Source organism: Lycorma delicatula, chromosome 10 (genome assembly GCF_047948215.1).
Source record: "Lycorma delicatula isolate Av1 chromosome 10, ASM4794821v1, whole genome shotgun sequence".
NCBI lineage: Eukaryota > Metazoa > Arthropoda > Insecta > Hemiptera > Fulgoridae > Lycorma > Lycorma delicatula.
The window spans coordinates 102,309,868-102,325,900 of NC_134464.1; the positions used below are offsets into that span (position 1 = coordinate 102,309,868).

At 31.0% G+C, this 16,033-nt stretch overlaps 1 protein-coding gene across 12 annotated transcripts in view; it reads left to right on the top strand.

The window, feature by feature from the left end:
• The window catches only part of LOC142331040 (uncharacterized), a 107,721-nt gene that overhangs the window by 39,840 nt on the left and 51,848 nt on the right, over positions 1-16,033 (top strand). For 8 of the 12 annotated variants that reach the window (XR_012757871.1, XR_012757872.1, XR_012757869.1 and 5 more), the window contains one exon: positions 455-570. The exons of 3 other annotated variants lie outside the window; for them this stretch is intronic. The gene's annotated coding sequence lies outside the window, so the exon portion shown is untranslated. Of the gene's footprint in view, positions 1-454; positions 571-11,956; positions 12,171-16,033 lie in introns of those variants that run through there. One more of the 12 variants, XR_012757876.1, reaches the window with a different exon arrangement.

Genomic DNA, 16,033 nt, shown 5'->3' on the forward strand with positions numbered 1-16,033 from the left:
AAGTGAATGTAGAAGAGATCAAGCAACATCTTGAAAGTTGTGCACGATGTGAATGCAGTGGTGGCATAAAAAAAAGTGTATAGTTACAGTGATTTGGGAATTTGTAGAACTTAGAACCATAATAGTATCAGAAGTTTATTTTAATATGCTGAAGAAGCTGTGCAGGATACTCATTAAGGGTGTTCTTATGTATGAAAGAACATGGATGCTGAAAATTGAACAGTTCAAATGAGAGATTTTCATCTGTTCCCTGTAGCTCAGATGTGATGTCACGAGGTACTATTATCTCTTTAGATGTGATTGGCTAAGTATGCCAGTACTTTTAAAGTAACAAAAGTTTGTTACTTTATATTTTGGTAATATGACAGTTTGAGGGTTGTGACTTAGTGGAGAAGTGATTTAGTAGTTGTGAAGGTAACATATGTTTAATAAAATCTTTTTCTTTTTTTATCAGGCAATTGGAAGTTTTTGAACAGCCCTATACATAGATTGGCCTTTAAGCATCCTTGTTTACTCAAACCTAGTGGAAGATGTAAAATCAGAGGGCCAAGAGACTGACAGGCAGAACAGGTATAAAAGCCTTTTGATGATATTATCTCGTATAATTTAAAAAAACAAACAGTTAAACTATGTTCATAATTTGTATGCACTAATTCTAAGACTTTGTAGAAAAAAATGTTTATTGGTCTATTATGCTTTTTATTATCCAATGTAGATATAATTTATTAATGTAAGTAAAATACTGCACTGCTTCACATTGAATATATTTCTGAATGCAATTTATTTTATCACCGATCATTTAATATAATTTGTTAGGTTTTTATGTTCTGGATATTGTTATTAAAATGTAACAAAATATAACTCCTTAACTAAGTACATCATTACTAGTTTTTCTGTCCTTTAATGATATCACTTAAAATTCCTTTTACTTTCGGTTCAAACGGAAATAAATGGCACCTGACAATAATGAAAATTTCCCTTTTGTTTTGAAGTAGTTTATAATTGATTCTACATTATATACATCATTTGAATTAATTTAGTAGTTTCATAATTAATCCTAATTTCATTAGTTACAACATAAAGAAATTTATCTTCTCTTGCTTATATCAGTCGAGAAATGTTACTATTTTCATTTACCTTACTTATCTTTTCTTTAAACAGTAGTAGAAAAACCAATCTGGCACAAACTTTCTTTTACCCAAATTATTTGTTGAAAATTTCATAAATTCTTTGAAAAATGCTGAAATGAACTATGGACATTTTTCTTTTCTGAACATTTGCTTTCCCTTCATCGAAGGATGAAGGAAAAATTCTTGAATCTAATTTATTTATAACCTCACCACCATATATTTTCATTAACTGCATATAAATAGTTACTGGCCAAAAAGTTTCCTGAATTTAAAAACTGTACCGCATTTCAGAATTACATATTGCAATTATAAAACGTAGTGCAGGTCAGACTGATACGGAGAATTAACCTACTGCATGATTGATGATGGAAGGTTGACTTTGTTAGTGCTACTTGCATATTCTCTATTTTTCTCAGATGAATATATTATGTTAACATATCATACCATCGAAAAATTTGATTAAAGGATATTTTTAGCATTTCGAATCAAACAGTAAAATAAAAATAAACATCAGCATATAGTACGTTATTGGTGAAAGCTTTTACTTAACTTGTTTCATCAGTCGTATGGGTTATCAATAATTGATTTATTTTTGTTTTACACTCTGTTAAGTTTTACCTTCTCAATATTTTTCTACTCCTTTCAAATAAATAATTATTAAAATAAAATAGTTATAAAGTAGTTTTAGTTTTAGTTAGTTAGTTTTTTAGTTAGTTTTTTTTAGTTTTTTAGTTAGTTATAGTTTTTATTAGTAATAAAATAGTTAGGTAGACTCTCTTTACTTTTCTTCTTTCTCTCCTTTATTTATTTAATTCCAGATTCTTTAGCTAAAGTGAGTCATTCTTTCTCCATAATTTTTAATACTTTTAAATATATCAGTCCGTCTTGGCCTTTCATCCAGAAGTCCCGAGTTCGAATCCTGGGCAGGCATGGCATTTTTACATGCTACCTCATCATTCATCTCATTCATTCTATCATTCATCTCATCCTCTTAAACAATACCTAACGGTGGTCCTGGAGGTTAAAAAAAATAAATCTGTCAATTGCTGAGCTGGTTAAATGATCGAAGCAATTTAAAAAAAAATCTTGTTAAATTTGAAGCAGTTCAATAACAATATTAAGAATAGTAGTAATAAAGAGTTTTCCTTTTCAATTTCTAATTTTATTATAACATTTTAAGAAATATTAATCTATTGATTTTTATTGTAAATGGTACAACTTTTTTAAATATCAAATTTTAAATATAACCCTGTAAGATCACCAACTTAATGTACAGGTGTCCCGAGAAGGTTGGCCAAATTTACAACGTCGAAGTAAACAAAAAAATTAAAGTAGAGAAATGCCATATCTCTGTTATTTTCACTCTCTACGCCATTTTGTTTGTTCAATAAAAATGTACATCTTAGAACAGATTGAACTATTTTAATGAAATTTGGTGCACATGTACCTTTCAAAAATTTGGATTTAAATTTTTCAATCAAATTCTGTATTAAATAAAATATTAATTTTTTTATTATGAACAAAATTGCATTTCATTTGTTCAAATCCGTTTATAAACGATTGATGTATGGATAAAATCGTTTAATATATTAAATCTTTCTATGTAATTCAAAATTAAAAAAAACAACTGAAAATATTTGAAGAAAAATCTGTAAATTAAAATAAAGGATTTTTAAACTTACCTTATTTTAGATTCAGTGTCCATAATTTAAAATGTTGGAAAATATAATGTAATTATACACCGCTATCAACTGTTACTCACTGTCTGTCTTAGAATTTATTTTCCATATTTCTCCAGATTATGTACTCATGATTTCTATTTTCAAAATTTTTATGAAACAGATTTTATAATTATTTTATTGTTACTTTAATTTTGAATGCTTTGAATTATTAATATTACTTTTATTATTACTTACAGTGTACAGTTTTTACTTATATTAACGTAAAGCACTTAAGTACTTGCCCTTGCTAATTGCAGCTTTGGTTTTTGATTTGTCCAGATACTGAAAACTTTTGACCAGATCATTAACTAAAAAAGTTTTAAAATAACCATTTTAAATTGGTTATTTTTAATATAAAAAAAGTTTAAAATGTTGATACATTCTTGTGGATGTAGATGACAATAAATTAATCCCAAATTAACAGATTAATTATTAAATTATAAAACTGAATTATCGATTTTAACTAAAAATGTAAAAGTTAGCCGATAACAAAAATAATTTTACTGTATTTATTCCAAATTAAAAATGACCAAAATTTTAAAGAACACCATGCAACAGTGACCATTGGCTATCAAGGAGACATGTTTATTAGACTTTTTTTTTGTAGGATATTTAATTCTATATTTTAAAAATGAGTTTCAAGAATTTGACGATCTTATTCATTAAAAAATTATCTTTTAAATGATAAGGGCTAGAGCTGTTCTGGTTGCCACCAATTAGTTACTCATTCTGTAAAGATTTTATGAAAATTTTTAGATGAGTACTTATATCATTGTAGTTAGTAAGTAGATTACTATTAAAATCTCATATTGCATATGAACAAATTCTATGTTATAAAACATAAAGAGATGAATTGCTAAAGATTACTAACAGCATCTTGCATCATACAGAAATTAAAATAAATTTCAAAGTAAATTCTTTTATAAAATAAGTACATACAAATGTTACTACATTCCTATAAGCATATGTACAGCACGTCCTAGGAAGTGTTGGCCAATTTTAAGGGTTGATTCAGAGCAACATTCAAAATGAGTTAGTGATTTACGATCAAAATGTATAACTGTTATTTAGAAAAAAAATTATGAACCACTGGCCAATATTGATTTTTCTTCTAATATTGATTTCCTTTGGTATCACGACACAGATATAATATAACATCTTGACCAGCATAATCAAGACAAGCTTCATTACTCTTTATTTCATTGATTTTACTCAACATCTAATATTGTATAATGAATAATACGCAATACAAAAAAAAGTGAATAAATAAAAAGTAATCAGTAATTATTAATATAAAAATTATTACCACCTATAAAATTAAATAAACTAAAATGTGTATGTATTAATAATATAGATGTACTATTTGTATTAAAACACACACACACACACACACACACACACACACACACACACACACACACACACAAACAAACAATTATATAGTACTATGTAACAAAACATTAAAATTTATGGTTTATCAAGATTACTGTAGTGTAGCTTCAAGATGTAATCTTTTTATGACCATATCTTGGTAATAATTATTTTTATATCCAAGGTGTAATAATCTCTTTTGAGATTAGCTGTGGAAAATAACAAATGGGCGTCATTCTAGTTAAAGTTGTTATGTGATCTTTATTTATGTCAGAATTATTGGTTTCCAATTCCCTTTAAAATGGTGTATCATAATCCTATTTCTTCATGTTAGTCATTTGCTTTTAGTGTTGCTCTCTTAACTCATTATTCAGTTTTTGAAGATGAAGAAAAAGGTAAGAGGCCAGTTGTATAATTTTCATTGTGAAGACTACTGCATTTGAAAAAGGGACTTTGCATTGCTTTCAATGTTGAATATATGGTAAGTCAGAGTGTACAATGGTAAACATTGGAGTCAATGTTTGAAGCAAATTTGAGACCAATGTTGGACACATTGTAAGGCAGTGCCTTGATCATGACATGGATTCTAAATTCCAGAGCTATATACAATCACATTTTGTATATAAGGGGGGGGGTGTTATAAAAGTATACTCATGTATCTTCCCTTATAAAAAAGGACACCATCCTTCTGTTGAAGCCTGGACATCTGTAAATGAATAATGAAATAAAATTTAAAAATAAATCCAAAATCTCTTCCATTATCAACATGAGTTAGAACAATGGGTACTTACGTATTAATGCCACTGTAGCTACAGCTTTATTTAAAAACAAAGTAGTCAAGCGGATTTCAGTGGAAAATGGGCCAATATAGAGTTTAACATAGATTCAAAACACTCTCTTTATTAATTTTAATAAATGGTTATTTATATTTATTTTTATAAATATAATTTAACCAAACTTAACCTACGCTCGCTAACCTTGACTAATTAACAGGAGTGTTTTGATTATTTAAATAATAAATAATTGCAATAATTACTAATTTATTAAATAAATACTCAGAAAATTACAGTGTTAATTAGTCAAGGTTAGCGAGCGTAGGTTAACCCACCGGGTTGGTCTAGTGGTTAATGTGTCTTCCCAAATCAGCTGATTTGGAAGTCGAGAGCGTTCAAGTCTTAGTAAAGCCAGTTATTTTTACATGGATTTGAATACTAGATCGTGGATACCGGTGTTCTTTGGTGGTTGGGTTTCAATTAACTACACATCTCAGGAATGGTCGAACTGAGAATGTACAAGACTACACTCCATTTACAGTCATACATATCATCCTCTGAAGAATTATCTAAACGGTAGTTACCAGAGGCTAAACAGGAAAAAAAGAGAGAGAGCTTGCGTAGGTTAAGTTTGGTTAAATTGTATTTATAAAATAAATAAATATAAATAACCATTTATTATAATTAATAAAGAGCCTACTTTGTTTTTAAATAAAGCTGTAGCTGCGGTAGCATTAATACGTAAGTACCAAACAATGTTATTAGTTGTAAAAGTATGATAAGGAGATTACTTTTGTTAAGTGAAAAATGTAATTATTACATTTTCCCTTATTCATATCTAGATCAATCACCTTTAATGCACCAATTAAATATACAATCTGCATAATCTCAAAGCATAACGTCATTCAGTTCAAAAATGTCTACAACATTCACGAACATTAAATAACTTGAATTCTTGATAACGAGATGACAAGTGTTTGCAGTTAATAAAAACAGTAGAGTACTAATTTATTGGGACACATTGTTTTCAATCAGCTAACTATGACAGAATTTCCTGGTGTAGAATTTATACACAAAGATTTAGATTTATCTTCAATTAATGATATGGTGGCTGTACTAGCTGGAATCCTTTTCTAAACTGATTTATTTTGTCTGTCATATTAACAAAATTATGAGGTGGTTGTGTACATATCTAATGAGCAAAGTCGAGATCCTAAATTTTCTTGAATGAATCCCACCATTGTTTTTATCTTCAGTCGCCTATCTCAGCAATTCATCAATTACCATCAAAAATATTTAAAATGAAAGTACTTTGTGCAATTTGACACCTTTATTTACTCTAAACCTTAGTCTGCTTTCCTGGGTGATTAACTTTACATTCACCCAGGATGAATGTCTTATATTCTGTACATCTCTAGCAAGGTTTATTATTTTCTTGGCAAGTTATATCTTTCATGGTTTTCCAGATATTAACATTTTCTTAAATATTTAATCAAGATTTTCCTTCCATCTTTACATTCATTAAGCCTGTGTCATATCTCCCATCAGCCAGTTCTGCCTTTCTCATCTTTTCTATAATACTTTTAACACTTCTTTTATCTTTAAGTGTGTACCTTTTCTGATAAACTGTGTGCCACTTTTTCACTAATCTACAATCAGTATTATCTTTTTTTAAATTTATTATCTTAACTGCCATGAATTTCTGTGGCATAGTGGTAGTGTCTGCCTTTTGTCTGGAGTTTCCAGACGCAAGTCTTGGATCATGCATGACAGTTTTCACATGCTACAAAATTCATTACTGTTCATCATAGTAATCATCTTGTATTATTAGGCCTGGACCTGGTGGCTGTTTTTTACTGATCGAATAAAAAATGATTGTTATATCACGCTGTTTTTTTTCTAAACAAACAAAATATTTTATTGAAAACAGGATTCAGTTACAATAATCATAGTCTACAGACTTACAACTTACTTTTGTAAAGTAACAGAAAAAAATGCTGAACTGATATTGTGATTTTTTTTGTTTATTAAAAACACATCTGTTGTGAAATGACTCATTCCAGTTAACAGAATACATTTATCTTGTGAACTGCTTGATTTCATGGCCAGATTTGTTTATAATATATTTAAAATTGTCCTGTTTTAAAGATTAATGATTCACTGACTGACTTTTTATATTAGGGTCCTTTTTACATAGACAGCAAGGATAAGATGTAGAAAAAAGAAAGCTTTTAAAAGTGCTACCAAAGAGAGATGAGCCTGTGTATATCCCCAAAATTTGCTAAATAGCTCAAAATGGTTAAATATATTATTTTTCCCTGTCACCAGACTTCTCAGTCTTGCTCGGTGGGCAAACGTTAGATTTATTACATTAGGCTTTATTTTAATAATCATTTATGTATTATTACCTTTGGCATTCGAGCTTTTATATTTCTCTTTGGTATTCCAGAGAATGGAACTTTGTATATCTATTGTAAAATTATTATTGGAATAAATCTGAATTTGAATAAAAAGAGCTTTTTGCTCCTCACTCCTTTATGGGGGTTTGAATAAGACCAAATACCATCAGAAAGTATCCTACCTACATAAAGGGAATTAAATTATTTGTAAATTTGAGTAAAATTGTAACATACGGTACTCATAAAGTTCGTATTCCTTGCCCAATTAGAAAATCTTGGCTAAAATTAAATTACTATATTATTCCATACATAGAAATCATCGTGTAAAATTCCATCCTAATCGGTCCCTCCAACCTGGAGATGTACAGGCATACATACGAGGTGCGACAATAAAGTAATGAGACTGATTTTTCTTTGCAAGATGTGGCAAACCTGCAGCTTGCGTAGGCACACCACGTTTGACTTTGGTCTATAAGCTACTTCTAGTCCAAGCGGCACATTGATGCAACTGCTCAGTCGTGAGTTGTGCTGTAATAAATGAACACGTGTTTGTGTCTCTCGTCACAGAAATGGAATAGCAAAATATTGCGCAACGGTATACCATTTCTTTTTGCGTTAAATCGGGTGTAAACGCGACGACAACTTACGGTAAGCTTCAGAAGGCTTTTGGGGAAGAGGTTATGTCAAGAGCTCAAGTTTTTCGGTGGCATAAAATTTTTAGTGAAGGCAGAACGAATGTTGAAGATGAAGACCGCAGTGAACGACCATCAACCTCACGGACAGATGTCAACTTGACCAGGGTACGTGAAATCGTACGATCTGATCGAAGATTATCCGCGAAAATGATTGCAGAACTCAACATCGATCGAGAAACGGTTCGTCTAATATTAACTGAAGATCTTGGTACGAGAAAGATTTGTGCAAAAATGGTCCCCAAAAATCTCACACAACAACAGCGAGAAACACGGAAAAATGTGGCAACCGAAAATGTGGATTGATTTCCGTTTGCTCTAACAGATCGTTAGAGCAAACGGAAATCAATCCAGATTTGTTAAGCCATGTTATCACTGGTGATGAAGGTTGGTTTTTTCAATACGATCCAGAGACAAAACGCCAAAGTTCGCAACGGTGCTCAATGGGATCACCTAGACCAAAAAAAGCTCGCATGTCAAAGTCAAAAGTGAAATGCGTGCTTGTGTGCTTCTTCGATTCCAAGGGAATTGTTCATAAAGAGTGGGTGCCTCCTGGACAAACAGTTCACCGATATTTCTACAAAGAAATTTTAGAAAGACTTCGTAAACGAGTTCTTCGTGTCCGTGCCAACATCGCTCATAATTGGATTCTGCGTCACGATAATGCGCCATCCCATACTGCTCTGTCAGTACAACAATTTTTAACCTCAAAACAAATTTCAGTACTACCACAGCCACCTTATTCACCAGATATCGCTCCGTGCGACTTTTTTCTATTTCCAAGAGTCAAAATGGCGGTCAAGGGACACCATTTTCAAACAAGACAAGATGTTCAAAAAGCTGTGACAAGGGTCTTGGAGGATATTACAGAAGATGAGTTCCAGAAATGTTACCATCAATTGCAGAAGCGCTGGACTAAGTCTGTGCAATCAGAGGGGAACTACTTTGAAGGAGACAACACTAAACATGACTAAAACGGTAAGCAACATTTTTGTTTCACATCAGTCTCATTACTTTATTGTCGCACCTCGTATATATCCTTTAGGAATTTTTAGTGTAAAAACTGTTTTTTGATTGAATCGGTAATGAAGCGTCAAGATTTGCAAAGACTCCAACATGCAAAATTTGATCCGATTAGCATAATTTCCCTAATTAGTGTACTGTATAGCTGGGAAAGTAAAAATACTGAAAAAATTAAAAATGTCGGTAAGGAGAAGTTAGAGAAGATTAAAAGGTCAGACAAAGCTAAAAATGAAGAAATAATGAGAGTTAAGTAATATTTTTTTCTATTTCACAAACTTTACCTGTAACCAAACAAGATTTTGAAAAAATCTAGTTTATCTGGTTATAAAATACGCAACATTTTGTGAAAAATATTACATGTGTACATACAATATCATAAATCCTCAAATCCTTGAGATACTCTAGAAATTTTTAAAACAGTAAAATTTTATACATTAAAAAAAGTAAGTTTTAAAGGATTACAAGCTTTTTTTAATGTATTTTTAAAATGAAATATTTTAATAAAACATAGTAATAGCAGTAGACCTATTTAAACCGTACAGTAAATACAGAAAGGAAATAAATGATTTCATAATGTTAAAATAAATTATTTCAAACCTGCCGGCTGTAAATTAAAAATATATCATAAAGATAATCTTGAAGTTGTATTTCTGTGCGCAAATTAAATTTCATTGAAGAAAAATTTAAATGTAAGTTCGCGTTTAATAGATTGCTAAATCATTATATTTTATTATATCACAATATTATTGCTTAAAAAGAATTTACAACATTATTTTAAGCAGGGAAACGTTATATATAACGATTTTAAAAATTACCGCTACGCCTATATTAGGCTATGCTACTATAACTATACGTGGACTTAATATAATCTAACAAAGAAAGTTCTTTATAAAATAGAATAACTGATAATTAAACAAGGTAATTAAATTAAATTTCACGCTATGACTTTTTATTACAGTCTTAATCGTATATGATATAATATAAAATGTAACATTCCATTTCATTATACGTATAGGTTTTTATCTACTACAAAAATATTGAGGTTAAAAAGATTGTACTTTAAAAGAAAGAATGATTACAATTAAAAGTTATTTGAAACACTAACCTATTTATGAAGATTAATAGTATAATTTAAACATTTAATGCGTGTAAATAATGTAATTTAAACTATAGTGATAATCCTAAAAATTGTTTAACCATATGAAGCTATTTATTTTATTACTAGTGTCCCTCTCTCGGCTTCACTCACGTTATATGCGTATAGAACTTCAAAGATTGGAAATTTTTTTTTTGTTTGGTAATTATGTGTGGTTTGTTTTTAGAGTTACCGCTAATCACATCTGCTGGATAAAATAAAATCAAAAGTTTGATGAATAATAACTTCTCAGTAAAATAAGATTTCTTAAAACACGCCTAAATAATAAAATTATATAACTTTTGGGTAAATTATATTTCTAATTTTTCATCCATTATTATCAAGATTATTTGGTTGTTAGGATTTCCAGTTCTGAAAACTCCTACATATAATAATCCTACACATAATAATCCTACACATTTCCGGGAAGCCATGGGAGAAACACACTGATTGGAGATCCATTCCAGTGTGATTGAAAGATTAGCCTTGCGTCTTGTTATATAATATAATTAATATAATATAATATGTTATATAATAGTAATATAAAAAGAAAATGTGACCAATAATTGTAGACGTTTAAATTGGAATGGTAGCTTTGGATGATCTAAGGATTCGCGAAATACATTCAATTTTTCCTGTCGCTGGCCAAATAAGATTTTAACTCTAATAATATTGTTACACACAGCTCTGATCAAGCCTGGTATCGTTATACACATAAGAAGGTTGAAGGTTAAGTAATAACATAATTTGAAAACTAACTTCTAATTTCAACGTATAATGTGAAAATTTCGATGGTTTGTAAGCATTAAGAAACTCTTGCGGATGATGGACTGCATCATCGATGCTTAAAACGTTATCAGTAAATAGATATTTACAGAAATTACCGTCAAATATTTCATGAATAATGCTATTTATTTCTTCTGCCGTTATGAAAATTTAATATCAAAGTAAAAGTTGAACCTACGGCAATTATGTGTACATTTTTTAATTTTTTTTTTCTGTTTAGCATCCGGGAATCACCGTCAATTATTACTTCACAGGATGAATGAGGATACGTATGAGCTTAAGTGAAGTGTAATCTTGTACAGTCTCAGGTAGATCATTTCTTGATTTGAAAGTCGAGACTTCCAGTGTTCAAGTCCTAGTAAAGCCAGCTATTTTACACGGACTTGAATACTAGATCGTGGATACCTGTGTTCTTTGGAGGTTGGGTTTCAATTAACCGCACATCTCAGGAACGGTCGAAATGAGATTGTACAAGACTTCACTTCATTTACATGTATACATATCATCTTTATCCTCTGAAGTAAAACTTGAACGGTAATTTCCGGAGGCTAAACAGAAAAAAGAAAGAAAGAAAAGTAATAAAAGCACGTACGCATTTTATTTCGTAACTGGGTTTGCGCTATCAACGTCAGCACAAGAAGTCAGACGCAAATTACCGTGTAATTATGTTTATATTGTGTATTTTATAACATGTATTATCTTTATATAAAATTGAAAATATGCCCCCTAAAATTCGTGCAACCGGAGAAGCACTTTTCAATAATTATGACCATGACTGTATCGTCTCTGCAGCTGACTGAATTTTGTCCTTGGTGAATACGCATGCGTACTCCTAGTTTTGGAGGGGGTAATTTTACGATTTACACAGCAACTTGTACTTTGATTTACAATTCTATTTCTGTAGCAGGACATATCAATATGCAGAACTTGAAAGATTTCTTGGAACGTTAAACGTTTTTATTTACCAGACTTTTATCCCCGTATTTGTATTGTTCATGCGATTTTATTTCAATTATGCGATTTTTATTGTTTGTTATTTATACTAGAAAAAAGGGAGCCTGTAGCCTGCCGTGAAAATATTACACGGTTTGTTTCATTACGCAAGATTTTGTTAAGTGTTTTTGGCAACTGTAACTACGAGTAAGTAACGTTCATGAATTCAGCCTACTAACAACAAACAGCTTGAAAATCCTAAATATTTTTAGCTGTTTCTTGAGTTCACTTTTTAACACGGCTCTTACCCCCAATGTTTTCCTTTTTCATCCTCAAACAGAAATATAATTTTAGATAAACTGTTCGAACGAATAAATCGTTCGTGAAATATGAATCGTTCGTGAAGTATGAATCGTTCGTTTTATCCAGTAACATCTAAATTTCTAACGAACTTTGAACTATAGTTATATCCACGTATGAAATTTAGATAAAATTTTCATATTTTAAAATTGTTTTCATTCAGCAAAATCAAATCGTTTATTCTTCAGTAAAGAGTAGTTCTTAATAGTGTAAAAAACAAATATACAATTCCCAGTCTAATAGAGCATAGGGAAAAATTTCAGGTTCTCCCAGTCGTTAAAATATTCAAATTGCAATTGAAAATTCATTTACTTTGTGATATCGTACAGCGAGATGCTCTGTTTTAATTTTTTTATAATAAAAGCTGAGAAAATTTAACTGGAAGATCATATTTCATTTTATTTCAGATAGAGTATGTAGTAAATTCCTGATGTAAACTTACTGGGAGAGTATAGTAAATTCCTGATGTAAACTTGCTGGGAGAGTACAGTAAATTCCTGATGTAAACTTGCTGGGAGAGTACAGTAAATTCCTGATGTAAACTTGCTGGGGGAGTACAGTAAATTCCTGATGTAAACTTGCTGGGAGAGTACAGTAAATTCCTGATGTAAACTTGCTGGGAGGGTACAGTAAATTCCTGATGTAAACTTACTCGGAAAGAAATAGGTTTTTTATTCAGTTAAATTTGAGGTAATAAAGAAACTAAAAATAATTATGGTAACAAAAAAGTTGTTTGTTTCATTTTAAGATGTATTTACAAAATTTCTTATACAACAGATCATATCTATTTCTTTTTAAGCTACACTAAAAATTGTATTTTTTTCAAGTTAATATGTTCTCAGTATGTGTTTTTAATTGTGGTTAGTGAATGATACTAACTAACATTGGCGTAGCCAGAATGTTCTCCAAGCGCCGGGGGGGGGGGGGGAGGATAAAAGTAAGAAACGAAACAATTAATTGCAATACTGTTCAAACCTGTCTAAATCTTATTTCAGCAATAGCCTTTCAGGTTTCTGGCTATATCTTGACAAAATTTCTTTCTCAAATTTATTTTTTGGTTTTTTTACGGACATATCATTCAAATATGGAAAAGCCGATATTCCGTTATTGATTGTTACCAAGTTTTTACCCCGCGTAAGGTGCTGACGGATCTTTCGATATTGCACGTTATGTAGGACTATGCAAGTAGAGAACGTTATATGATCGGGTAGAACAATTGGGTTTATTTAACTAGCGAGCTAGTTCTATCTCCTTCAGTTCGGTATTTGGTACATATTTTCCTTTCTATTGGTTGTACTAAACATATCAAGCGTTACCAATGAGAATGCGGGCAAGTTCATCTCAGAAAAACGCTGTTCGAGAGATTTTATTAATGTATGTATGCATGTACGAAATAGTTAGAAATTTTCTGCAAAACTCGCTAGCAGTCTGGGTTGGGAGATTCGCACGATGTTTCTGCTGATTTTTTACCCGCCGCATATTGAAATCTGTTCAAAGATGCTTGGCGATCGTTGCAGTCTTTGCTTTAACACATCCACTTTCAACATCTAAGGTGTTTTCTCATGATGTCTGTGATTTTTTTATGTGATTTGCACATTGAAATAAGTTCACACTTTTTAACTGAAGAGTGTTTGCCACCGGTTTAAGAGTGTTGAATATTCTGCTATGAGACAAACACTTGCAATGAATTCTGATTTTTTAGCAGCATAATACATTTGAAAAGCAGCTTTTCTCGTAGCATTGTTACCGTCTGTTGATAGTTTTTCAAGCGCTATAACGATTAGCACATAATTTTTATTGAATATGGCGAAATTTTTATTTTTTTGATACTAACGGGTTTCACAGAGCATATTCGGTGTGTGTTTTCGAAGAAGAGCCGATTCTCGGAAGAATCTTTTTATTTCTTTTATTGTGGAAACCGTATTTCGTATCGCTGCTATCTATTTCATTTAAGCCGTTTACAACTAAGTCCAGTTGTTACTAGCACAGTTAAAGTATAACGCTCTCGTATACTTTTCTCAAATAATTATCTGGACACCACCATCCTTTCCTGCCATACTGGAACACCCATCGTATCCTTGTCCGACGCACGTTTTGTCCTACCTTTTTCTACAAAGTTGATAATTACAGATGCTGCCGATTTTGCATCTATGTCAGTCAACTCTACAAAACCTAGAAATTCCTCACGATCATCTTTTCTTCATCAAAAAATCTAATCCCGATGGAAAGTTGTTCTTTCCCTGATATTTCACTGTTCTCGTCCGTCAGGATACTGTAAGCACATGCTTTCTTTACGTCAGTAGTGAGGTCGCCACACAGGCAGATTATTTCATTTTGAATCCGTGTTGACAAGGGGGCTTTTTCTATATGCTATTTATATAATGTGGCCACCAGCGTCAATTTTGAATTTGATTAAGTCTTCAAAAACACCTTCATGATTTTCTTTGCCCCATAAAGGTAGGTCACGTGTACAAAAAAACATCACAGTCGAAATTATTGATGCAACAATTTTCTTGTTTGCTTCTATTTCATGTCGGTGGACAGAAATCAGGTGTACATCAACGGCTATATTTTCAATAAAACAATTTTGTGCTGTGGCCGCCGATTTCTATCACTGAGATGTATGAAATTCCACGAATTCGTGCATGTCTTTATAGCGAATAATGGGCCTCACTATGAAATGACTCAAAACATCAATCACATTAGTTGGTGGAAACAACACACAGTAAATGCAAAAGATGCCCTTTAATTTTTTGGAGTTCGCCAGCTGAGGAGCATAATCCTCCAACCAGCTGTATTTGAATTTTATTTTTAATCGCCCAGCATCCGTAGCAAAGTTATAACTTTGATAACATGGATATCAAAATATGTTTGATTCTGTACAACATAACCAGATGGTAGCGAAGTTCCACATGATTTTTCACCAAAATTCTGTTTCGATTTTTTTTCAACGCCGCTATCGCTTTCGCGTATCTGGTTGTTTCCTCTTCTGTCTCCGTAAAAGGAAATTACTACTACTACTATACTTCCCCAAAAAATTAAAGCAATTAAGAATTTAAGATTCTGAACGGAATCTCTACTAGAAACTTCAACCTTAAAAATGTTGTTTTTTTGTCGTCTCCATATAATAACTTTTCACAAAATTACAGCGTTTTGAAAATCAGTAAAAATTCGTTTTTTGTTCGTGAAAAATATTCTTAACCTAAATACGGGTTTATTGGATTTCAAAACCATCTAACATGCCATTTTTTTTTCAATTTGTACAAAAGTGTACAAGTGAATATGTAGAAAAAACACAAACAAAGTGGTAGAATGGTCAAATCTAGCAGAATGTTAGCTGTGCACAGAATGAAATTAATCTGAACCAATTTGGTTTTGATTTAAAGTTAAAAATTTCTATATCAAGATTGTGTTTTGAAAACCTTAGTTTTTGTAGTAATTGAAGTTGATAACAACAAAAATTTGGATTATTATGAATTTTGAACCGTTCATTATTAGTTATCGAACTTTAATGTTTTTTATTATTTTGGATTTTTTTTTCTTCAATAACAATTATAATTAAAATCAGCTCTCCTCCGGAGACATAAGTAAATCATAACTCAGCACTACCCTATGAGAGTTCTGTGTTAATCCTGACAAAATTTCTTTCTCAAATTTATTTTTAGCTTCCAGAACACTCTTTTTATGCACACTTATCATGCAAAGACCGA